The sequence below is a fragment of the Gracilinanus agilis genome, chromosome 4, assembly GCF_016433145.1.
Source record: "Gracilinanus agilis isolate LMUSP501 chromosome 4, AgileGrace, whole genome shotgun sequence".
NCBI lineage: Eukaryota > Metazoa > Chordata > Mammalia > Didelphimorphia > Didelphidae > Gracilinanus > Gracilinanus agilis.
Window position 1 is genome coordinate 54,743,691 of NC_058133.1, and position 24,845 is coordinate 54,768,535.

General features: G+C 40.4%; 1 protein-coding gene and 1 pseudogene across 1 annotated transcript in view; both read left to right on the forward strand.

The window, feature by feature from the left end:
- Nucleotides 1–24,845, forward strand: part of LOC123245871 (carboxyl-terminal PDZ ligand of neuronal nitric oxide synthase protein-like) — a 441,624-nt gene that overhangs the window by 85,109 nt on the left and 331,670 nt on the right. The window lies entirely within an intron of this gene.
- LOC123244488 lies at nt 921–1,426 on the forward strand (annotated as a pseudogene).

A 24,845-nucleotide genomic window follows, 5' to 3' on the forward strand; every position in this document is an offset into this window, starting at 1 on the left:
CTACAAAGTTTGAATGCTATCACCCAGATCCACCCTTCTCCTAAAACCCACAGGAAAATCAGGAAGGGAAATGATGATTGGGATTGGGAAGGTCAGGGAGTTCCAGAGGAATTAGATAAGCTACAAATCTTAAGAGAAAAGCTGCAGAATCTAGGCCAGATTTTCAGTCCAAAGACTGAGCCCAGTTGACCCTCTCTTCTCATCCAATCTCCAGGATCAACTGCCTCTAGTCAGGGTTCTAAACCCTTTTCAACTGTCAGAAATTCTGCAGTAAGACTTTGCAGGGTTGATTTGCACCTTCTGCACCACATACCTTATACCAAGATAAATTCAGAATGGGTAAAAGACTTGAATATAAAGAAGGAAACTGTAAGAAAATTAGGTGAACACAGAATAGTATACTTGTCATATCTCTGGGAAAGGAAAGATTTTAAAACCAAGCAAGAGTTAGAAAAAATTACAAAATGTAAAATAAATAATTCTGATGTGTTTTTGACATCGTATCCCCAAGAGTATCCTCAGTAGACACTTCATACGTTGAATGAATGGGCCTCATTTTGATGTCAATCAGCTGACCAGAAAGACAAAGCTGTATCCCCATTTCCCATACTGTTTTGCTTAACATCAGGTTTTCAGAGGTTGCATCTTTGACCTTAGGTGAGATATAGCTGTAAAGCAGGGATTCTTAATCTTTTTTTTGTGTCAGTCTGGTAAAGCCTAAGGACTCCTTCTAAAATTACATCTTTAGATATATATATATATATATATATAAAATAAAATACATAGAATCACCAGGGAAACCAATTATATTTAAATATAGCTATCAATATGTTTAAAAAAAGTTGTTTTTGGATATCTTGAAGTATTGCAAGGCTTAAATAAGCCCAGGAGAGACACTGAGGAAGACCCTTTCCTCCAAAATGGCACCAGAGCCAAAGAAGGAAATAGTTGTCCCCCCTCAGGAGAGATGCCACATCCAAGATCTTGAAGTCCAAGAAGGCAGTGTTAAAGGGTATCCATAGTCACACAGAGAAGAACTCTGAACCTCTCCCACTTTCTGGCAGCCCAAGACACTAAGACTTTGAAAACAGCCCAGATATCCTTAGAAAAGTACCCCTCAGAGAAACAAGCTTAATCACTATGGTATTATTAAGTTTCTCTTGACCATTGAATCTGCATTGAAGAAGACTGAGAACAACACCCTTGTCATCATTGTGGACATCAAGGCCAACAAGTACCAGATAAAGCAAGAGATGGAGACGTTGGATGACATTGATGTGGGGGAATGTCAAAACACTGATCAGGAGAGAGGAAGACCTATGTTTCACTTGCTCCAGACTACAGTACTCTGAATATTGCCAATAAAATTGGAATCATCCAAACTGCATCTAGCTATCCTGCTCCACCTACAATAAACAGTTCTTAGATTCTGCTGTGGTGGAAGAAACCACCTTTCTTATTAGAAATGTTTTATTTTGACTCTCACTTATTTTTATATTTGTTTTTGGTCTTCTGCTAGCCTCCACTAAAGTTCTATTCTGATAGCATTTCACAGTGTGGTGGTGACTCAGGCTTTTCTCCCAAAGACTCAGCTAATGGAACCCAAGCTGTGACAGATCCCTACCAACTCAGAAAGTCTTAAGAGTTTGAATCTGGTGATTTATGGTTTTATTGCAAAGTCTGCTACCCAAAGACCCACGTAGCTAAATATGGAGAGATTTGCCACCATGTTAGCTGCAGAGTGATGGATTTTTCAGCCATAGCAATTATCCAAGACTAGTCTGCATGATTAAATGGAGTGCCCAAGCTGATGAAATTATAGGTCATTGAAGCCTTGAAGCATGTCATGTTGGTGCTGGATACTTGTTTGTTTTTCCCTGTGAGTTTGGGTGAGATTTCTGTTTAATCAGATTACATTTGAGAGAAGCACGAGTGATCATCATGTCCAACTCCTTCATTTTACAAGGGAGCAAACTGTGTCCCATACACGTCCAGGGGCTTGCTCAGGAGTCCACAGCAAATTATTGGCAGGACCAGGATCGGAGCCCTGGAATTTCATTATCAACAAACTGCAGAATGTTTGCTCTGGTGGCTGAGTTCTTTTATGTCTGTTTTTGTGGTTCTAGCCTCATATGGTTCTGAGCCAATTTTTCTAAAGTATTTTTGGATTCACTTTGGGGTTGTATTAGACAATTAACTTATGTCTGAGGACAGATTGCTATTATAAAATCTTAGTAATATAAGAATACATTTCTCCAGCACTTTAAAGTTTGCTCCTTGCAACAACTCTATGAGGGAGGTTTCTCCATTTTATAGGTGAGGAAACTGAGGCTAAATGGTTAAGTGATCTGTCCAGGATTACACATGCTAGGTGCTGGAATCAGATTAATAAATAATTCACATTTGTGTAGTGCTTTAAGGTTTTCAAAGTGCTTTCAACTCAACAAACATTTGTTAAGTACCCACTGTATGTAGCAAGCACTGTGCTGAGCATTAAAGCTAAAAAGACAAAAAAACAGTTCTGTCCTTGCCCTCAAGGAGCTTGCTCACATTTTATTTCATTCTGTCTCATAAAAACCCTGTGAAGTAGGTAGTACAAATATGATCACCATTTTACAGAGTGGAAAATTAGCACTGAGAAGTTGTGATTAGGGAACAACAAGGTCACTCAGTGGATTAAGATCCATGCCTAGAAATGAGAGGTCTTGAGTTCAAATCTGGCCTCAGACACTTTCTAGCTGTGTGACCCTGGGCATGTCACTTAACCCCCCCATTGCCTAGCCCTTACCACTCTTCTGCCTTGGAACCAATACACACTGTTGGTTCCAAGACGGAAGGTAAGGGTTTAAAAAAGAAAAGAAGTTGTGATTGGTTTTTTGAGGATCATATAGCTAATAAGCAAGGTTGCATTTGATCTCATGTCTTTCTGATTTCGAGGAGAGTACACACTTTTTTATATAGAAATCTACATTTATGAAAACAATTGATGTATTTGTTCACTTGTTTTACTGGCTGCCATATATTGTCTCCATGTATCACTTACCAGTTTTGTTCTTGTTATTTTTTAGTAGATTTTATTTTGTCTTGAATTGCCATAACAAATAACTTTTATCCAAATCTAATAACCTCATCTTTCTCAAACCACAAACTAGATAGTAATTTTAGCTGTCTTTTCCAATCTTAGGGGCAGCTGGGTGTCATGTTTAGAGAGCTTTCCTCGGAATTAGGAAGACCTGAGTTCCAGTCTTGCCTGTGACTCATACAAGCTAGGTCAAGATGAGCAAATCTCTTAACTTTTTGGTCTAAGAGGCTCCTTAAGATAATCCCAAGTCTATAGGTTATGGAAGAACTGAAAAAATATGATTCCCAAACCCAACAACAACTAACAACCGATGAAGGTAGATTCCACACACTAATGTGGTCTGTTTTAATGAGCAATTTGTGAAGTAATTTATCTTTTTTACAACCTGAGAGCCATATAAATTGTCAGTTTATTTATTACTTCTCTTTGCCCTTCTGGGGTGGAGTAGAACTTTCAGTTTTAGCTCTGGGGTGATTCATACAATGTTAGCTTTCTGTTGTTGTATAAAATAGTCTCTAAATATTTATTGGGTGACTTTATAATACTTTGCCAGAGGAATGTACTGGAGCTGGTATTTATTGCCTTAATCTTGTTGTCTGCATTGAGAAGTTTTTAACGTAGTGTTTGCTTCTGCTTTTCTGTAATTGCAGTGTGCTTAATTCCTCTGTACAGTGGGCACTGCAGGCAAAGAAGTATTTATAGGTTGTTGTTGTTGGTATTATTGTTATTAGTAGTAATTGTCATTCACTGAGAGCCAAGAATATGCTTGGCTTTAAATACAACATGGAATTAGACCCAGTCCCTGCCTTTATCCATCTAATGGACTTGATGTGGGATGTTCTGGGAAGAGGAGAGGGGAGGGAGAGGATAACAAGCCACTTTTACAATTGTGGGTTCCTTTGAAAGGAAGAGAAAATATATTTCGGTTCAAAAGGGCAAGCTAAGGAATCTGATTAAATATGGTACAATACGTGTGTTGGTAATATCAAGGGAGTGTTTTCCCTGAGTGAAAGCAAGTCTAGGGCATGAGTCACAGTCAGAGACAACAAATGGATACTCTAGTAGCAGAATGGAGAAACAGGGAGGAAGCAGAGGTAGAAGAGTGGGTGATAATTTTAGAGGTTACAAAGGGGAAAAAGTTACCCGAAGAAGAAAGAATAAAAAAATCCAAATCATGAGGGCAAATGTTAAAGGAATATTATAGATAACATATTTATTATATATTAATATTTCTTTATTATACATATTTATGATATACACATATCTATAATTTATATAATATTTACAATGCTTATAAATATTATGTCTGTCTATCTATCTATCTATCTGTCTGTCTATCTATCTATCTATCTGTCTGTCTATCTATCATCTATCTATCTGTCTATCTGTCTATCTATCTATCTATCTATCTATCTATCTATCTATCTATCTATCTATCTATCTATCTACTGTCTACCTAAAACACAATTGCAATCTCCACCATGGGCAGAGACCTGATAGAGCCCAGTTTTCTGTACTTCACCAGAACATTTATTGTGGTCCAGCATGCATCAGATTGCTTTGAAAATGTTTTTGACTAATGCATAAGGAGGAAGGATAGTCTCTTGAAATGGTGGGATGATTAATTTGCTCCTTATTTTGGAAAATTTCCATTTCTGGGGAATGGTAACAGCAGTTAGTCATCCAACATTTTATAAGTGCCTACTATGAGCTGGGCACTGTGCTTAGTGCTGGGGATACAGAGAGAAAAGTAAGCTGTTCTCAAGGAACCCTCATTGCTAATGGAGGAGGTGATATATTTATTTGGAAGGCTTCAGCGGCAAGTCAGCTGGAAAAGACTCATGAGTCTTAGGGTATAGTGGCAAAGCAGCTGGTATTTCCTCTTCTTTAATATTATTTCTATTGATAAAATCATGCCAGCTTCAGATGTTGAACCGTTTGACTTTGGTGGCAAGACATCCCTGCTCTAGTCCTTTGTTTGCTGTGGCTGTAGCCTCTGCATCTCCATAGGGGTGATGGTTGAAGACACCGTTAGAAGCATTACTATCCCCAGAGCTCTCAGGGTCAGGGTCCTGGGCTGACTCTGTTGGAGTCAGAGGGGAGATGGTAGCCCACATAGTGATAGTGGTTTGACTTGCTTGCCACATGCTGCTTCCTGTTTCTCCTGCCAGGTTCCTTGCTGATTCAGCTTGCCTGGACTGTGTGTGACACTTGGTGGGGGTGGCTGACTCCTTCTCCACATGAGTTGTTTCCCCAAATGTTGATTTGGGAGGGCTGGACTGGAAGCAGGACTGAGTGTCTGGGAGGGTATTTCCAATAGGTCAGCAATTGTTGTTGCTGGTAGTAAAGAATGCAGACATCCTTCTCTACTATAATTTCTCCTGTAAATGTTGGGGTGGGGCTGGGCTGGAAAGAGGTCTGATGGCTTGGAGAAAGCCATTTCTCATACTAAAGCTCTGGACTTCTGGGTCGAGGGCTATCTCCCCTGGGATGGGATAAGAGATAGTGGTCAAAGTGTTGGTGGGGGTTTGACTTTTCTGGCAAATGCTGCTTCCTGTCTCTCCCTCAGGGTGACTTGCTCAAGGAAAGTCAAGGTGACAATCATTTATTAAGTGCTTTCAGAGAGTTGGGGATAAAAAAGAAAGGCAAAGCAAAACAAAAATCCAACTGTGCCTGCTCGGTCTAATGGAAGAGACAACATGGAAGCAATTATGTACAAATGACATATAGCTGGGTCTTGAAGGAAGCCAGGAGGTTTAGGTAAGGAAAGAGAGAATTCCAGATGTGGAGACAGCCATTGAAAGTGTACAAAATTGGGAAGTCGAGTGTTGTGTTCCTGTGACAGCAAGAAGGCCAGGTTCACTGGATCTCAGAGTACCTGGAACAGAGTAAGTAAGGGAGGAGGGACCTTGCTATGAAAGTCAAACACAGGATTTTACATTTGATCCTGCTGAGGAATGGGTAGTATTTAAATGGACGTAGAAGAGGAGAAGGAGAGAAGACATTCCAGGCAGGCATGAGCAAATCCCAATGAGTATCTTGGTTCATTCTTTCCTCTGCTGTGCAGTAGATCAAGTAATTAATAATAGGTCCTGGTCTAGTGTGTTTAACCATTCTTAAGGGTGATGTAATCATAGCAATGGAAGGCAGCCTGGTAAATATATTTCCTTCTACCTCCTCTGCCAGTGAACATATTTCCTTCCTCTTCGACTCATTTCCCTCCTGCAGGTTCTTATTGAATACCTAGTATGGACCTAACATTGTACTGGACACATTAAGGGGAAAAAAAGAGAGATGTAAGACATGTTCCCTGTTGTCAAGAAGCTGAATCTTGTGAATGATTAAGTTCTGTTGGAAAGGTTAGAAGGAAGCATTAGCCATTAGCTGTTGCATCTGATTTAGGTCCTCAGCATTTAGACCAGTGGTTCCCAAACTTTTTTGGCCTACCGCCCCCTTTCCAGAAAAAATATTACTTAGCCCCCTGGAAATTAATTTTTAAAAAATTTTAATAGCAATTAATAGGAAAGATAAATGCACCTGTGGCCATCACCGCTCTTCCCCCCCCCTTGCCCCCCCTTGGATTGCTGCAGCACCTACCAGGGGGTAGTGGTGCCCACTTTGGGAATCACTGATTTAGACCTTGTTGTATATTGCTGATGTGACCTAGGAGACCCTAATCCCTTCACCACTTCTTGGATAGGTTTCATCCTTTCTCTTCCATGCCTCAAAGGTAGGTAAAAAGCAATGATTTATCTCTCATAGAAAGGGAAACTGAGGTCAAGTGGTTTGCTAAACCATATTGAAAGTGGAGCCAGAGTGAACTCACAGCATACTATTAGCAAAGCTTCTAATAATAAGCTAATTAACAATTAATTTGCAGGTTCCAAGACTGCCATTGAGCAAAATGAGAAGAATTCTCTTCTGGGTTTTCTTGGATTGGTTGATGGGTGAGGGTGCAGATTATATCAGACAGATTGGGATCGTGTAGGTCAGCTGCTGCCTGTGAGTTCCCTGATGAGTAATTGGTGACTCATTTGGAAAATCCCTGGGTTATGCCAAAAGCCCTTGCTTAGGCCACTGCCATTCAGTAATATGATTCCTTGATTTCATTGCTCCCAGTAAATGCCTGAGGATTTTTAAGATTGGTGACTGGGGAGATAACTGGGGATTGGTAGGGACCCAACTTCCTTGTTTTTCTCTTTTCCTGTCCAAAGTTCTTATTAGTCCTCTCTTTTATCTTTTGGGTTACTCCATTAGTACATTCAAATACTGGGCTAAGAGTTGTGGGTCTGTCCTTCTGCTACCCTGCCATGTTATTGATTTGCCATTTATTGGCTTTTTAGCCAGCTTTATGTCTGGGCGTACCTTTGGGTACTTGTGATTAATATAAGTTTATACCATTCATCACCATAATAGCTGAGTGTGCTATTTAAAAATCCATAGTGCAATGATGGGCAAACTTTTTAAAGAGGGGGCCAAAGGAAAGGAAATGCTCATCTGTCAGTCTGTTTCTAAGGCAACTCTTTTGAAATTTCATTGTACTGTATTCTACTCATTGTATTCATCAGATTAGGAATAATGTCACACAGCCAGATAGAACATTTCAGGGGGCCTCATCTGGCCTGAAGGCTGTAGTTTTCCCATCACTGCCATAGTGTATATGTACAAGACAGTCTAGAAGCCACTCAGGGTTCAATCACTCGACTTAAATCAGTTGAACATTAGCCTTTCTGCCTGGACCTTGATGTTTTGTCTTCCAGTAGAGACTATCCTCTTCAAAGATCATCAGGTTCCACATAACCACCAAATTCAGTGGGCCTTTTCTCAGGCATTATCGTTCATCTCTGTGATAGTTGACAGGAGTAGATAGAATAAATAGAGAGATAGATAGTAGATCTCTGTCCTTCACTGTCTCTCTTCCCTTGGCTTCATAGATTTGATTGATTGTTCTCACCTGGTTTTTCCTCAATCAACAAGTATTTATAAAACAAGAAATAAGTTCTGGGAAGATGGCAGTGTAGAAGCAGCAAGGCTCCAGACCTCCTGTAAAACCCTTCACCACCAATCAAGGACAAAGTGCTTCAAGGGAACAGAAAAGCAAATCTGACAACAGAACAGAGCTGAGGGATCCTCTAGCTGAACTCAACTTAAAAGATACAGGGGGGAAAAAGAGAAAAAAAGCCTGAATTCTTGGAACTGTTGGGTGGGAGGGGAAAGAAAGGAGGAAGATCCCAGATCCCCTCCTCCACCTAATGTGCTGAGTCTCCAGGGGATCCTGGAATCTCTGGGTGGGCTGGGGCACTAGTCTGAGGGAGTGCCTCGCTGGCATAGCTGTGCCAAACTCAAGGCTCTGATCATGAACAGCAGGGAGGCTGCTGGGGGAGAAACCCAGAGAGGGTGAACATATGCTCCATCTTGCACAGCCCTCCCCTACCCCCCCTTCTCTGGAGGTTTTGACCTCAGGGTACTTCCAGCTGTGCAGATCTACCCCACCTGGCTTAATCTTATCAATACAGCCAACTAGAAGTCTTCAGAGGGCAGGGAAGCTCCAATAACCCTCCCCTACAGACTACAGTGAAAGTATCTGGAATTCACTTCTTTAGCTTTTACCTCCAGCTGGGGAAAATCTGGCCTCACTTCCCACTAACCTAATTAATCAACAAAACAGAGAAGAAGCCTTCCCAGGACTGTATAGCCCAAACCCACAGATAAAAAAAAAAATGATCAGAGGACCAAGATTACAGCCAATTACAAGGGAGAAAGAAGGAAAAAATATGAGTAGACAACAGAAAAGAAAAAAGAAGCCACAATTGACAGCTTCTATCCAGAAATTGATCAGAAGAAAATAAAGGAACACAATGAAAAAACATAGAAACTTCAGTGAAATGGACACAGGCTTTGGAAGAACTCAAAATTCAATTAATTCAAGAACTCAAAATTCAATTAACTCAAAAATTCAAAATTCAAATAACTTAAGAACTCAGAAAACAATCAACAGAGGCTGAAGACATTTGGGAAAAGGAAATACATGATCTAAAACAAGAAAATAATGTCCTAGAAGCCCAAAGCTGACCAGCTGAAAAACAAAGCAAAGAAGGTGAAAGATGATCTACAAAGAAAACCAGACTAGAAGAAAAAGAATGACCAAAAAGCCAGGGATGAAATTCAGTCTTTAAAAATTTAGATTTCAACAACTAGAAGCAAATGACTTCACAAGGCAGCAAGAATATATAACACAAAGTTTAAAAAAATGAAAAATTTGAGGAAAATATAAAACAAGAAATATTTCCTGCCTCTGACCCTTTCCTCTCCTTTGCAGGTCTCTCTTCCCTTTCTTGATCCTTATATATTAGTTTTCCCTAGAGTTTGGTTCTTGGTTCTCTTCTTTCTGTATTTTGTCCTTCTTGTTTACCACCATAGCTTTAAATATTACCTTTTTGAGGAAGGCTCTCAAATTCATATCATCACTTTTAAACTTCACTTTAACCTTTTACCCCAACTTCTAGGATAATATTAAGATAATAATGATAGATTGCATTTACAAGGTACTTTAAGGTTGATAAAACAGTTGACAAATACCTCATTTTATCCTACAACAACCCTGAGAAAGAGTGCTATTATTATACTCCATTTTACATATAAGGAAACTGAGGCATGCAGAGGTTAAGTGACTTGCCCAACTTCAATTAGCTGTTAAGTGTCAGATCTACATTTGCAATGACCACTAGACCTATCCATGTGTATGTCTTCTAAACACCTAAAACTCAATGTGCTCCAAATGAACATTCTGAATTCTCTCATCCCCCCCAATTTTTTTTTTTTTTGGCTTCTTCCATACCTTCCTGTCTATTCCCACTGCCATTATTACTGTAAAGGCCTGCACTGTCCCCTGTATGGTCTATGGCAATAGTTTCTTCATGGTATTATCATCTCCAGCCTCTTTTCTCTCTAGAGATAATATCCTTATCCATGGATATTATCATGCCACTTGACTATGGATGCTTGCCATTATTGACATTCAAGGAAGAAAAGAGACATTTATTAACCACCTTCTGTATGTCAGGAATTGTGTTCAGTATTTTACAATTATTCTCTTATCCAGTCTTTTACATAACATTAGGAGGCTATTATTATTCTCATTTTGTAGTTGAAGAAACTGAGACAGACAAAGATTAAGTGATTTATCTAGCATTGTATAGCTATGTAAGTAACTGAGGATAGATTTAAACTCAGATCTTCCTGACTTCAGCTTCAGTGCTCTATTTTCTGCCCTACCTTCTTATATAATGGCTTTCTACAATTTGGAGCCAACCTCCCTTGAAGCTCTAAAATAACAACAAATATTTAATATAGTGCTTTATAGGTTTGAATCTCATTTGATTCTCACAACAACACTGGGAGGTAGATGCTGTTATTATCCCTATTTTACAGAGTAAGGAAAATGAGGCTGAGCAAAATTAAGTGACTTGACCAGATCCAAACATCTATCAATCCTGAGGCAACATTCAGGCTTAGGTTTTCCTGTCTCAAAGTCTAACCCTGTTCTATCCACTTAGCTGCCTTGGGTGCTGCTTTCTTTCACATGCTTTATGGTGTAGTGAAATTGGACATCTCATCTTTTACCTCTTTGCCCTTCTTCAAATAGTCTCTTCTTGCACACAGTTGACCATCTTCCCCACCCCCCCATCCCAACTTTTATTTTTGAAGTCCTCCCTATGCATTATGACCTTCCCCAATTGCTGCTTTCTTCATGAGTCATTCCGATTCTTCAGTAAAAAATGATCCTTTGTTCCTTTGAAGTTTATTTTTATTTCTCTGAGATAATTATTGTTTATTTGGAATTTTAGTTATTCACATATATGTTATTTTTTCCATTAGTTTGTAAGCTAGGATGGTGCCTTCTTCTTTGTATCCTTTGTAGTCCCTGGCCCTGAATGGTTCAATATATACAATAGGCATCTAATAAATGAATATAGCTTTGAATGAGTGAATGCCTTTCTATCAGAAATGGCTCTTTCCTCATCTTTGTCTTACCTGATCTTAAGACTATTCCACCATACTGTGCACATAGCACAGTTTTTTTGTTTTTTGTTTTAAACCCTTACCTTCTGTCTTAGAATCCATATTAAATATGATTTCCAAGGCAGAGGAGTGATAAGGGCTAGGCATTTGAGGTTAAGTGACTTTCCTAAGGTCCCACAGCTAGGGAGTGTCTGAAACCAAATTTGAACCCAGGACCTCCCATCTTCCAGGCCTGACTATCCACTAAACTACTCCATCACTCTCTGCACAGTTTTGAACAATCACCAAAGATGAGTAAAAAGCAGCCCCGGGTACTATTTCCAACTCTATTCCACATGGACACATCCCTTGTAATCCCCTTTCCCTGAATATGCACATCCTTGTCCTCCTCCCTCCATCTCTCACCCATACATCTTCAGATGCATTGGCAGTCTTCCAAGGGGGCACGCAGACTCACCCCTTCTCCTCCTCCTCCAAATCCACTTACTTGCCTGCTGCCATATTCACATATTCCCAGATGTTTGTGTGGCTAGACCTGTGGGAGAGTACAGAGGGCAGGTGAGAGAGGAGGGGGATAGTGGGAGGTGAAGCCACTCCTGGGGGCTTATATGAGTCAAACATTAACTGGGGCAGCAGAGTGAGCAGGGCATTTCCTTGGTGTTTCTTCTGACTCTCCTTGCTTACAATGTCAAACTCGGGTCAGATGTTATTTTGAAAATCAGCTGATTCCAGTTGTATTAGTTAGGCCAATCATTCAACCCACAAATAGGGACTTCTGGGAAAGGGCTGGCTATGTGTGGGAAGAGGACTAAACTGGAGGAGGGATTTCTAAGAGATGGAAGAATGGAGAAGAATGTTAGAGCTGTAAGGTGTGTCAAAGGACACACATCCTGAATACAATGTCTTCAGTGAAGAAATGAAGGCATATTTTTTTAAATTTTTTTTTAAATTTATTTTTTTTAAACCCTTAACTTCTGTGTATTGGCTCCTAGGTGGAAGAGTGGTAAGGGTGGGCAATGGGGGTCAAGTGACTTGCCCAGGGTCACGCAGCTGGGAAGTGTCTGAGACTGGATTTGAACCTCCCATCTCTAGGCCTGACTCTCAATCCACTGTGCTACTCAGCTGCCCCAGCGCATATGTTTTTAACTGGAATTGGAGTTAAAAAATTGCTTTATATTTTTTGGGGGAGATAAAAAAATCACTTAATGCTCTTCCTATGGAATGCTCCCAAATCCCTGCCTGGCCAAGCCTGACAGTGAGCTAATATAGTGATTAGAACAATGATTCTGGAGGCAAGAAGATCTGAGTTCAAATCCTACTTTAGACATTTACTAGCTATCTCAGTTTCCTCAGATGTATGTGTAATTGGGGATAATAATACCTGCCTCCCAGGGTTGGGGTGAGCATGGTGCCTGACATATTTCCTTCCTCAAGGGCAGCGATGGGAACCAAGGAGGGTACTTAATTGACAATATGCCCCTCAAACACACATGGATTTGACATGAGGAGTACAAAGGCTTTTTATTTTTCTTAAATCTTTACCTTTTGTCTTAGAATCAATATTGTGTATTGGTTCTAAGGCAGAAGAGTGGTAAGGGCTAGGCAATGGGGGTCAAGTGACTTGCCCAGGGTCACAAAGCTGAGAACTTTATGAGGTCAGATTTGAACCTAGGACCTTCCATCTCTAGGCCTGGTTCTCAATCCACTGAGCCATCCAACTGCCCCTGAGTACAGAAGCTTTTAGCTGTTTTGGCCTGGGTCTACCTCGTAGCTTAGCATCCCCATGGTCATTCCTAGTCTTGGAAGGAGAGAATCTACATCTCTTATTCCTTTTTGTGGAATAAGAGTCATGGAAGAACATTTCTTAAGTACTATGTTTCAGGCACTCTGATAAACTCTGGGGCTATAGTATAAGAAGAGAGACAGACCCTGTCCTCAAGGAGCCACCCTTCTAAAAAGAGGCAGATAGCACATAGATGGGAGTGGTGGCCAAGGAAGGGAATTTTGGTCTGGGGGAAACAACAAAAATGAATGGATTCACTTACTTGGCAGGATATTGATTCTAAAGTTCCTGGGTCAGCTGGTCTAGGACTGGAGGTCCAAGTGTGATGTGGAGTGTCCTGGTCCAGGTGGAGAGATGTAGAGATACGTCGGGAGTCCTGGAGGTTCCAGTCTGAAATAAATTGTGGTGGGTCTTATGTGAGGAGAAGCAGGAAAAATGGTGAGATGTTTTGGTTGGGTGACTGAATGACTGGATGAATGTGAAAGTTAAGTACTTTATAATGATACCCTTAATGTAATTAGTGATGTCTTCCTTTAAGGTCCTTCTACCTCCATTAGTTCTCATTTGATCTTGATAATGCCCTAAGAGGTAGGTGTGACAGAAATTACTCTATTACTATCATTCTTTTATAGCCAACCCAAGAGAGTTAGGCAGGAGAACTCAATAGAAGTTAGGGTTATATTATAGGTTAGAGACTAAGCTGAGATTAGAACCCTGGTTCCCCAATGCCCAGTCCAGCTACTTTACCTGGATTCCTCCACAAGCTTTGGTACCATGTATGGTAATTGAATATTGAATGTTTGTTTGTTTTCATGTATTTAGTATGAGTGGTATTTTTTTTTTTTTTGCCTTTGTATCATGGGTTGCCACAATCAAAGACTTCATCTTCAGATGTCCAGTCTTTTGGTCTCTGTGAACTTATCCAGGCTGGTTCCTCAGAAATCAGACATTGTCTTTTGCTTGGGACTGTACCCTGGGTGATGTATGACTACTGAGACATAGAATGTCTCTTCTCTGAAGGACTGAAGTTAAGATAACCCACAGGGAGTCAGAGGGCACGAGCAAGCTGTAACACATTACAAACAAGGAAACAGGGTGTAAAGGATATCATCAAGGAAATGTATGATGAGTTTATATTTCATCACAGAGGCAATACAGGGCCACCAAGCAGGGGAGTGACACGGTTAGCCCTGTGCTATAGGAAGACTCTTTTGACATCTGTGAAGAGGATGTATTAGAGAAGGAAGCAATTAGAAACTAGGAAGCTAAAAAGGAATTGGTTGCAAGAGACTAGGAGAGAAGTGATAAGGGTTCAACCCGGGGTGGTGGCAATGTGAAAAGAGAGAAGGAGATGGATATTTGGTAAGTCATGGAGGCAGAATGATAAACTGATTGGATTTAAGGAATGAGGGAAAGGGAAGGGTTGATGCTTCTGCTGAAATCCTGAACTTGGGTGATGGGAAGGATGGAGGCATTTTCAACAGAAATAAGGAGGTTTGAGAGGGGGGTGCTATTTAGAGAGAAAAATAATCAGTTTCCTTTCCAGTAGGCTGAATTAAAGATGTCTATAGGAGTGTCCATTTGGAGATGTCCAAATGGCAGTTGGCGATATGGGTTTGGAGCTCAGTATGGAGATGCTGATTGGATACATGGATCTGAGAGTCATTTGTATAGAGATGATGATTGAGTTCATGAGAACTAATGAGCTTACCAAGATAGAAGGCTAGAGAGAGAAGACTCCCTAAGACAGTTTCGGGGGATACCTATACATATGGGTTGGATCATTTTGGGGGTGATTTTGGGTTCAAATGGGTGATTTTGCAGCAAAAAAGACTGAGAAGTTAAAGAATATCAAGAAAATCAAGAGAGAGCAGCAGGTAGGGCAACTTCTTTATCGAGGAGGGGGAAATTGCCTTACCTCCCTGAGAAGGATATTTCAGCAAAGAGGCTTTAAGTTGTCTTGCCATCCTTTTTTTTTTTTTTTTTTTTTTTTTGGTATGGCAGCTGAGTGAAAGCAGAATGTGACAGAAGCCCTGGCCTCACTCATTCTATTTTTCCTTTTCCCTCCAACCTCCATCTTTGCTCACTGATATTGTCATCAGGAAGTAGGAGGAAGAATATTAGAACTGGATTCAGAAGATTGGGATTTGAGCCCTGGTTCTTTTTTTTTTTTTTTTTTTTTTAAACGCTTAACTTCTGTGTATTGGCTCCTAGGTGGAAGAATGGCAAGGTTGGGCAATGGAGGTCAAGTGACTTGCCCAGGGCCACACAGCTGGGAAGTGTCTGAGACCCAATCCGAACCTAGGACCTCCCATCTCTAGGCCTGACTCTCAAATCACTGAGCTACCCAGCTGCCCCCCTGGTTCTTATCACTAATCAGCTATGGAACTTGGAAAGCCTGGTATAGTAAAACGAGCACTGTACTTGGAGTCAGGAGACCCGAGTTCAGATTCTGGCTCCTCTTACACTTAGTAGCATTCTGACCATGAACAAGTCATTTAATTTCTATGTACTGCAGAGTCCTTATCTATAGAAAGAAGAGATAATAATTGTACTGCCTATCTCACAGCCTTGCTGTTAGGAAAAGAAGCCTTGTAAACCTTAAAAGAATAGTCAAATGACCTACTAATAATACCTGATTTTATTTAATTCCCCAATGTTTCCAATTTCTTTAAATGTATTTGCTTGTCCAAGCCTAAGAACAATCTTTAATGCAGATCCTAAAGGTATTATTATTCTCACCTTGTGTGGAAACATAGGCTAAGAGAGATTAAGTAAAAATGCTTAAAGTGATCCCAAATGGCTTAAGGTCAGATATAATGATTTCTTCTCTAAACCTCAATTTCTTCATCTGTGAAATAGTAAGTGAATTATCACCTGGAATTGTAGCATCAATTAAATAATTCATCTAAAGTGCTATACAAATATATACTATTATGGCATAGTAGAAGGAGTTCTGAATTTGAAATCAGGAAACCTACAAATAATATATATCCTATATATATATATGTATATATATATATAATATATATGACCTATAAATAAATCCTAGCTCAGTTATTCAACACCTGTGTGATGGTGGGCAAGCCCCTTAACCTCTCTGGACCTCAGCTTTCTCAACTATTAATGAGGGATTTGGATTAGATGGCACCTAAGATTCCTTCCTGCTCTAGACCTGTGATTCTGGAAACACAGGATCATGCTTTGATGGATAATTTTGCCTTTGCTGATGGAGCTGACGGGCAAAAGCATCCTATAATCCTGCTTTCGTAGAGGGAGCTAGATGGCACAGTGGAGAGAGCGAGCATTGAGGCTGGAGTCCGGATGAACTCAAACTCAGCCTTTGATACTAGCTGTGTGAACCTGAGTAAATTACTTCACTTCTTTCTGCCTCAGTTCCTATAAAGTGGGCATAAGAATCTCACAGATAGTAAGCACCTCTGTAAAATGGGGATAATGATATCACCTGCCTTCTAGAGTTGTGAGGATTAAAGGAGAGAATATTTTTAACTCAGTGCCTGGCACACTGTAGGGGTTGGTAAATTCTCATTCCCTTTCCTTCTGTTTCACATATAACATTCCATCTTCTCTTTCACTGCCTCTGCACTGACTGCTTCTTACATTTGAAATATTCTCTGTCCTCTTCTCTGTTTCTTAGTTTCCTAAAAGAATCAGTTCCAGTCCTACCTTTAAAGAAGATCTTTCACCATTTTCCTGGCTTTTGGTGTCTTCCCCTGTGAGATAGATGATTTTTCTTCTCTTCTGCATATATGTCCCTATTTATTTTTAAAGATCCTTACCTATCTCTTAGAATCAATACTATGTACTCAATGGGGATTAAGTGACTTGCGCAGGGTCATATAGCTAGGAAGTGTCTGAGGCCAGATTTGAATCCAGGACCTCCTATCTCTAAGCCTTGCTTTCTATCTACCAAGCCACCTAGCTGCCCCAAGTCCCTAGTCATTTACAGATCCTTTCTTCTTTAAAATGTGAGATCCTTACCTCTTTTTCTAACCCCAACTCTTTGCCTGCTTCCTGACACCCAAGAGGTGCTTCATATATGTTTGCTGGCTGACAGCCTGAAAGAATCTCTTGTTAGGTCCCCAGAGTTAGTAGGTATGCAGCATGACAGTTCTTTTCTGTCCCCAGTGGCTTCCCTCTGTGTCAGCCCTGAAGGGATTTGGCTTTAACATTCTCCTAGTTGCTGGCTATTTCCATTCTCTCAGGAACCTGGGGATGCAGTTACAGAAAACCACAAGCCACTAACAACACTTATCCTGTCTTTCTCTGTACAAAACAGGGCCAGATTGCTGGGGTGGTTGGATGAGGAATGGATTGAGTCCTCTGGGGCAGAACCTACCTTCCTTATTTTCCTCTGTTCAGATGGGGGCTCTACTTGCCTACCTACCCCACTCCATTCCCGAAGGAGAATGCCCCAAATCACCCATCTGAGCAATCTAAACCTTTGTTTTCCTGCTGTGGTTTCTTGGTACTTCTTGGCGTGGAAATTAAAAACTAGTTTGGGGTTTAGGGGTTTTAAGCCTAACCTGCTATAGCAAAAGGTTGAATTTTTTTCATGTCTTTGCCTATAACCCATTCAGTGCTTTTTTTTCTTTCTTGATTTTTGTTCTGACATCTCTAGTTTCTGTTGGATCTCTTCTAAGACAGACAAAACTTTTTTAACATTTACTTCCACCTCCTCTTTGTTAAAGGTCTTGTCTATCCTAATATCTAGTTCTACCAATCCTGTTTTTTGTGGAACTCTATTTTTCTATTCTCTCCATCATTTGACCTTTGGTTCTTGGATACTTAAATGACAATAGATTTGGGTTCTAGTCATGAATGATTTTGGGCAAGGGATGGGTCAGGGATAGACAGAAAAAAAAACAAATAAACAAAAACAAAAAAACAAAAAAACAACCCTTGCCTTATCTTTTTTATTTTTTAAACTGTTACCTTCTTCCTTACAATTCTGAAGCAGAAGAATGGTATGGGCTAGGCCAGTGATGGGCAAACTTTTGTTTTGTTTTGTTTTTTAGATTTTATAGAGAGCCAGCCTCTATACGGTAAGGGTTCTGAGTGGCATTTTGCGGTGTCGGATTGTTAAGACAGGAAAAAAAAATGAGAACAACCAGACTAGTGGTTAGCCCATGTTGCTCCAATGCTATGGGATTTGGACTTTATTTTATACTGGTTTCAAACAAAGAACACAAAGAAAGAGTCACATCTGTGAAGGGGTTACAAATCATACACAATCCATTAAAGTCTAGAAAGTAGAGATATAGGTACAAGGACAAGGGCCAAATTCCAATCACCAATTAGTAGGGGTTAATTCTGGAAGCAGAAATATATTTCATGGAGATGTTTACTAATTGCGTTCTGCCTTGATTTACAGGCCTGCACCTGGTCAGATAGTCTGGACTAAATTGTCTGTCTAGATCTTATCTAAGTAATATATTTTTTAGGGTTCAGGCTTCTTAATTATCAAGGAGAGAAATTGTTAACTCAGTAGCTGCTGGTCTGATTAAGGACTCAAAGCTTTCCAGTAAGAATACTGAGAAAGGAGGGGATCTAAAATTGAGTCAAAAGAGGAGCCTCAGATTTTTACCTTAGATGGCCCATTCTATCTGCATCTGACATGCAGTGCAGAAAAAACCATACACACAGTTTTACTTGCCGATGATTTTGTAATGGGATCCAGATAAAACATCTATTACAGACTCTGTTTCTCTAAATGACTCCTAATAGCCTCTTGGAGGGGTCAGGTTGTTTTTGGATTAACCTACCTGCTGGTACCATAGCTTTTCAGGGCTCAGGTGACCAGGACCAAACACAAAGACTGCCTCAGCCTGGATTGGTTGCGTAGGGAATCCAGATAATAGGCCCTAAATTTGACCCTATTTCTCCAATGGCTCTCAACATCCAGTGGCTCTCAACAAGATTTAAATATTTTATTTATTTAGAAAAATTTTCCATGATTACATGATTCTTGTTTTTACTTTTCCCCTCAAACTTCCCCCCCCCCCCATATCCAATGCACATTTCCACTGGTTTTAACATGTGTGATCAATCAAGTCTTATTTACATATTATTGTTAGTTGCTTTGGTGTGGTAGTTTCCAGTCTATATCCCCAACCATGTCCACCTCAACCCATGTGTTCAAGCAATTGTTTTTCTTCTGTGTTTCCACTCCTGTAGTACTTCCTATGAATGTGGGTAGTATTCTTTTCCATAAATCCCTCAGAATTGTCCTGGGTCATTGCATTGCTGCTAGTAAAGACGTTCATTACATTTTATTTTACCACAGTGTATTGGTCTCTGTGTACAATGTTCTTCTGGCTCTGCTCCTTTCGCTCTGCATCAATTCCTGGAGGTCTTTCCAGTTCACATGGAATTCCTCCAGTTTATTATTCCTTTGAGCACAATAGTATTCCATCACCAGCATATACCACAATTTGTTCAGCCATTCCCCAATTGAAGGGCATACCTTTGTTTTCCAGTTCTTTGGCACCACAAAAAGCATGGCTATAAATATTTTTGTACAAGTCTGTTTATCTATGATCTCTTTGGGGCACATGGGCAAACTTTTTAAAGAGGAGGCCAAAGGAGCCAGTAACTAAACTAGCTGCAGATTGGAGTTGATGTTATCAGAGGGGAACAGCCTCAGCTGAGCTGCCCAGTGAACCTCCACTGCTAGCTGCAGGCTCCTTTAAGATGTTGGGTTGGTGGCCCCTTCTTGCTGCGGTAAGTACCTTCCTATTGGGTGAGACCAGAACCCAGCAGGAAACCATGACTCAACTTCCTGCCAATGATGGAGGCTTAGTTTTGACTTTCACAGTAACCTCTACTTCTCAATATTCTGTCCTCTCCTTAGTCTCCTTAGCCTTGAAAGTGTTGGAGTAATCACAGGAATTCACATATTAAGGCTAAGGGATTTATTTGTACTGGGAAGGTAAGAGGGCTTAGGTTTGCTAAGCTTTGCTAGGGGCAACTGGCAGGTGCTGGCAAAGGACCTAGAATGTCTTGACAGGCTGAGGGCAACCAGCCCTCAGCCAGAGATAACTAGACTCTGGCTTGGTGTTATTTGATCAGCTAGGTACACCAATGATGTTGTTGAATTGCTCTAGAGATGGCCCTAACCACTAGGCTACATTATCTAAGTTCCTACTCACAATCCACCACCCTCCTCCTGGGGTCCTAGAGGGGAGGTCAGGTAAGCAAGTTGCCTGGGTGGGGACAAGGGAAATCAGAACCTAGGGTTGGGTTTGCAGGGACTTTTTATAGCCACAGCCCAACTGCCAGTTGGCACCTGCCCCATGGCGCATGCCATTGGCAAGATTTCATTCAGGGTAACTGACAGGTTTGCCTAGGGCAATATTGCATGCAAAATCCCTGCACTACAATCTCTATTCCATATCTTATTTCACTCTTAAGGTTCATGTGCATTAGCAGAGATCAGGCCTTATAGTCTCCTCTTTACAGAAGAGACAAAGGCATACCTGCGGGGCCAGGATAGTGAATGAATTCTCTTGATACCATCTGGAGTTCTTGAGTCATGAGGTCAGGAACACGGTTATAGCACTTGTTATGGTACCTGGAAGTTGATACCTCCAGTCTACTGATTATTTCTGTGTGTATGCCTCTTTCTTTTCCACTTTCTCTTTCTTATTTTCTGAATTGCAGGATGTTAGCACTAAAAGAGATATTATCTAGCCTAAGGCACAGTGAGCTTTAAGCAACTTGTTAATGTTGCATAGCTAACATTTGAATCAAACTCTGTTGACTCTTACTCCTCTCTTCCTCACTCCCATCTCTTCTTTAACTTCTCTTTCTTCCTTTTCTTTCTCTTTCTTTTATACCTTCAGCCAACAAGGTGAGGGTGGGCAACTAAAGGAATTTCTATTCAGAGCAGGTGACTTCCAGAGTATAAGTAGCAATATTCTATTTGACATGGATGTTATGACACTATTATATTATAGATACTTTTATATAACTAAGCGAATTGTTGTACATAATTATCTTTGAACTCTTTGGGTAGAAAACCTCAAAGGTTCAGAATGTTAGATCTTAAAAGAGCTTCAAAATGAATGAAAGAATGGAAAATCATTTGTGAAGTGCTTACAATGATGCCAAGCACCATTCTAAGTGCTGGGGATACAAATCTTCTCCCCACTCCCCCAAAAAAAAGAAAGAAAAAAGAAGACATCCTTTGCTTTCTAGGAATTTACCTTCTAATGTGGGTGACCACATACAAAATGGAGATGTGTTTTGGTTCTGGAAGTTACTTGGTTGTGGTGAATAGAGCAACATATCCATCCAAGAAAAAATGGGCAGAGATAATTTGACTATGGCTCACGATTCCATAACTGGGGTACTCAGGCAAGGAAGTTGTGAACAAATGGAAGTTTGACTATGGCTTTTATTGTAATAGGTATCAGACAGGCAGTCACCAGTCAGGAGAGTAGGACCCAAGACTTAGTTTCTCAAAAGTGGGAAGGTGGCTGGTCAGAAGTGGTCAGCTAGTCCAACTTCCTCATTTCAAGATGAGGAAATTGAGGAATGATAGTTGAGTGATTTTTTTTTTGGAAGGTCACCCCATGAATGAATGAAAAAACTGAATCTGAAACTAAGGCTTCCTATTTATGGATTCAGAGCACCCTCCACTACACCAGAGATAGAATTGCATAAGAACCTGCTATGGGGAAAGCTGATATTCCATTTACCTATATTCTGCCCCCTTGTGGCTCAAGCCTTTCCTCTGTGGATAGTGTCATTGCTAAGAGGTAGGGAGTGTGTATATATATATTTGGAGGAATTGGGGGCCAGTCACTTTTTTAGCCCTGAATCAACATGTCCAAAATGGAACTCCTTTTCTAGACTTGTCCTTCCTCTAAACTTCCCTACTATTTCCATTGAGGATATCATCATCCTTTCAATTTCCAAGCTTTTCAGCCTTGATGTTTCAAACATTAAGGTAATCCTCATCTCTTCTTTCTTCCCTTTCCTTTCACTCCCCCCTCCCCATTTAATCAGTTGTCAAAACTGTTTACTCTGAGCAGTTAGAGAAGATGTCACTGGACTATGACACTAAAGCTTATGCATTTTCTTTTGATGAGAGCCCATCAGACCTTCAATTGGAGCTCAATTACTCTTCCTTTAGGAATGATTCTACAAAGACTGGGGATTTGGTTTCTTAGTCCAAGAAAATTAGGTGATTCAGGTTGTTTAGAAGCAAAAGCCCTGACAGCACCAAGGAATGACAATTGACTGGCATAGAGTGTGACCAAAAAAACCTATACAAAGCAGCCAGAAAAATCTTAAAGCACAGTAATATGGTAACATCTAGACAGTAAGTCAGTTGACAGTCAGACTCAGAGACAGAGAGTGCCAGATGAGGTAATAACTTTTGAAGGACATGATTTATTCATCCATTTGACAAATATTTATGGAACTAAAGGAAAAGCCTACAGAGATAATCTAGTTTCCCTCTTCCCCACTTCCCACACCTTTTACAGATGAGGAAACTAAACTCATAAAGAGAGGAATGACACATCTAAGAATTTGTTCTAGAACCCAAATCCATTGATTTCCAGTTTGGTGATTTTTGGTTTTCTTTTACCCCTCACTTTATTGTATACATGCTGACTCAATAGAGCAGTGTTCTCTTGTTCATCAGATCACAGTTTTAGGTTATAGAGATCATCTAGTTCAAGGTTCTTTCATTTTACAGATGGAGAAATAGGCCTAGAAAAAGTAACTCCCCCAAAGTCATACAGGTAATATATGAATGAGTCATGATTTGAATGCTGACCCTCTGGACCTAGGATCAAATCTAAAATCTTCTGTCTGGCTTTTAAAACCCTTCCTAACCTGCCTCTCTCTTACCTTTCTAGTCTTCTTATATACCAGTGTTTCCCAAAGTGGGCACTACTGCCCCCTGGTGGGTGCTGCAGCAATCTAGGGGAGCGGTGATGGCCATGCTTTTTTTGTATTATATTCTATTCTGAGTTCAATAAATAGTTTCATAATTTCCAGGGGGCACTAAGTAATATTTTTTCTGGAAAGGGAGAGGTAGGCCAAAAAAGTTTGGAAACCACTGTTATATACCATACTCCTCTCAGTGTATCTATAACCCAGTGACACTGACTTCCTTGCTCTTCCTTGCTCAAGACACTCTATCCCCCAACTTTGGACATTTAAAATTTTTTTAAAACCTTTTCTTTTTCTCCTTCCTTCCTTCCTTCCTTCCTTCCTTCCTTCCTTCCTTCCTTCCTTCCTTCCTTCCTTCTTCCTTCCTTCCTTTCTCCTCCCATCTTGGAGTCAACACTGTGTATTGGCTCCCAGGCAGAAGAGAGGTAAGGGTAGGCAATGGGGGTCAAGTGACTTGCCCAGGGTCGTCACACAGCTGGGAAGTGTCTGAGGCCAGATTTGAACCTAGGACCTCCCGTCTCTAGGCCTGGCTCTCTATCCACTGGGCTACCCAGCTGCCCCCTACCTTCTTTCTTAATATCTAGCAAGGGCTAGGCAGTTGAAGTTAAATGACTTGCCCATGGTCACACGGATAGCAAGTATCTGAGGGTAAATTTGAACCCTGTCTTGAGGCCTGGTACTCTATCCATTGTGCTATCTAGCTGCCCTAGCTTTGAGCATTTTTACTGGCTATCCTCCATGCCTTTTCTGATTTCCTTCAAGTCTCAGTTAGAATCTCAGTTTCTACAAGAAAACTTTTCAATTCCCTGTAATTCTAGTGCCTTCCTCCTGATGTCATCTCTAATTTCTCCTCCATACATCTGGTTTGTACATAGTTGTTTGGGTGTTCTCTCCCCCATTAGACTGTGAGGTCCCTAAGAGCAGGGGCTATCCTCTGCTTTCTCTGTATCACCCCAGGCTTTAGCACAAGGCCTGGAATATGGTAGGCATTTAAAAAATACTTGCTGAATGCCTAATATGGAAATATATTTTATTGACTTCACAGATATAATTGGTATCATCTTGCTTGCCTTCTCAATGGATGAGGAAGGGGGGGAACAAGGGAAAGAAAATTTGGAACTCAAAATTAAAAAAAATGTGAAAAATTTTTTATGTATAATCTGGACATATTTATTTATTTATTTTTACATTTAATGATATTTATTTTTTAGAAAAGTTATCATGGTTATATGATTCATGTTCTTACTTTCCCCATCACCCCTCCCCCCTAACCTTTTTCCCTCCACTTCTTTCCCCCCCATAGCTGATGTGCATTTCCACTGGTTTTAACATGTGTCATTGATCAAGATCTATTTCCATATTGTTTTTAGTTGCATTGGTGTGGTGGTTTCGAGTCTACATCCCCAATCATGTCCATCTCAACCCATATGTTCAAGCAATTGTTTTTCTTCTGTGTTTCCACTCCTGTAATTCTTCCTCTGAATGTGGGTAGCGTTCTTTTCTATAAATCTCTCAGAATTGTCCTGGGTCATTGTATTGTTGCTGGTACAGAAGTCCATTACATTCAATTTTACCACAGTGTATTGGTCTCTGTGTACAATGTTCTTCTGGCTCTGCTCCTTTCACTCTGCATCAATTCCTGGAGGTCTTTCCAGTTCACATGGAATTCCTCCAGTTTATTATTCCTTTGAGCACAATAGTATTCCATCACCAGCATATACCACAATTTGTTCAGCCATTCTCCAATTGAAAGACATACCCTCATTTTCCAGTTCTTTGCCACCACAAAAGGTGTAGCTATAAATATTTTTGTACAAGTCTGTTTATCTATGATCTCTTTGGGGTACAAACCCAACAATGGTATGGCTGGATCAAAGGGCAGGCATTCTTTTATAGCCCTTTGAGCATAGTTCCAGATTGCTATCCAGAATGGTTGGATCAGTTCACAACTCCACCAGCAATGCATTAATGTCCCAATTTTGCCACATCCCCTCCAACATTCATTACTCTCCCCTTCTATCATTTTAG